The sequence below is a fragment of the Humulus lupulus genome, chromosome 4 (genome assembly GCF_963169125.1).
Source record: "Humulus lupulus chromosome 4, drHumLupu1.1, whole genome shotgun sequence".
In the NCBI taxonomy this organism is placed as follows: domain Eukaryota; kingdom Viridiplantae; phylum Streptophyta; class Magnoliopsida; order Rosales; family Cannabaceae; genus Humulus; species Humulus lupulus.
The window spans coordinates 55,064,745-55,066,451 of record NC_084796.1 but is presented as its reverse complement, the minus strand read 5'-3'; positions in this window follow the sequence as shown (position 1 = coordinate 55,066,451).

The following is a 1,707-nucleotide window of genomic DNA, read 5'->3' as shown; positions in this document are numbered from 1 at the left end:
ATGCCTACATACTTGTATTGTTTGAAGTTTGCTTATCTGCATCTATATTTGTTTGTCTGGTTATCTGAATGTTTGATTAAAGCCTCGACTTATTAGTCAAGGGCGGCAATAGCGCGCTGTGCGCTGGTCGAGAGGCTTAGGCCCAATCAGGGACGTACTATTACGTTGGTTGACACTATGGTCGTTGGAAAACAAAGCGCTTGGCTAGCTCTATGGCTAGTTACTCAAAGCTAAGGGCAAGGGCCCCATTCGAATCTATGGTCACATAGCTAGGGCATAGGGCCCTAAGTTGACTCTATGGTCATCTATTCAGGGCAGCGAGCCCCAGAATGATCCAATGATCATTTATTTGTAATTATCTGCATGCATGAGTAAGTTATTACTGCTGGGAATGCTAGATATGTATTTGAAATATGTATTTACTGTTCATGAACATGTTTAAGTTCTCTTGATGAGCCTTGGCTCACAGGTTCTATGTGGAGCAGGTAAGGGAAAAGGAAAGCTAGACCAGCCATGAGTTTGAGAGCTTCGGTGGCGACGTGTACATATGTGGCTGCTCGTCCACCACAACCAAGGATTTCTCAGAGGAACTAGGGTTGTACCCCTTATCTTGCCGCTTAGGCTGGCTGATTGTAACTTTTGATATGTATATACCCTTTTAAACATCTGTTTGTAACATTTTGGGATCCTATCTATGTATCAAACTTTTAAATGAAAAGTCGACGTTTCCTTTGACCAAAATTTTTAACCATAACCCTTGACATCAACCTTAGTTACACATTTATAAGCAAATGACTTGATTAGCAAGTCTGACACTATTTAAAGTACACGGTGTAACAGTCATGGATTAGGAGGACGTTACACCTTCGCTCTAGTTTCCAAACTCAATACTATCAGAGTATTTCTCCTGCTAGCATCCAACTTGGATTGGGAGTTGCATCAACTTGATGTAAAAAAAGACATTCTTGAATGGAGAGCTGGAAGAAGAAGTGTACATGAGTCAACCTTCGGGTTTTGAAGAATCTCCAAATACAAACAAAGTTTGCAAGCTAAACAAATCTCTCTACATTCTAAAACAATCTCATCAAGCGTGATTCAATCGGTTCTTGAAAGTAGTCAAGGAACTTGGATACATGCAAGGTCAAACAGACCTGCCCTCTTCATCAAACACACGGGAATAAGAAAAATGTCACTATTGATTGTGTATGTTGATGATATCATTGTCACTGGCAACCATACTGAAGAGATGATTTTAATCAAAGAAATGTTGGCAAAAGAGTTCAAAGTCAAGGATCTTGGTGCACTCAGGTATTTTCTGATAATGGAATTTGCTAGGAGAAAAATAGGGATTTTTGTATCCCAAAGAAAATATGCTCTTGATCTCTTAAATGAAACGAGAAAACACATATATAGAATTCTGAGGTATCTCAAGAAAACACAATGCATTATATAGAATTATGAGGTATCTCAAGAAAACACAAGGTAAAGGTCTTTTCTTCGAAAAGACAACCGAGAGGAAGATTGAAGTGTTCACACATGCAGACTGAGCTGGGTCAGTTGATGATAGAAAGTCTACATCTGGGTATTGTACAATTGTATAGGGTAATGTGGTTACATGGCGAAGTAAAAATCAAACATTGGTTGTAAGAAGTAGCGCAAAAGCGGAGTATAAAGCCATGGCCCAGGGAGTGTGCGAAGAAATATGGA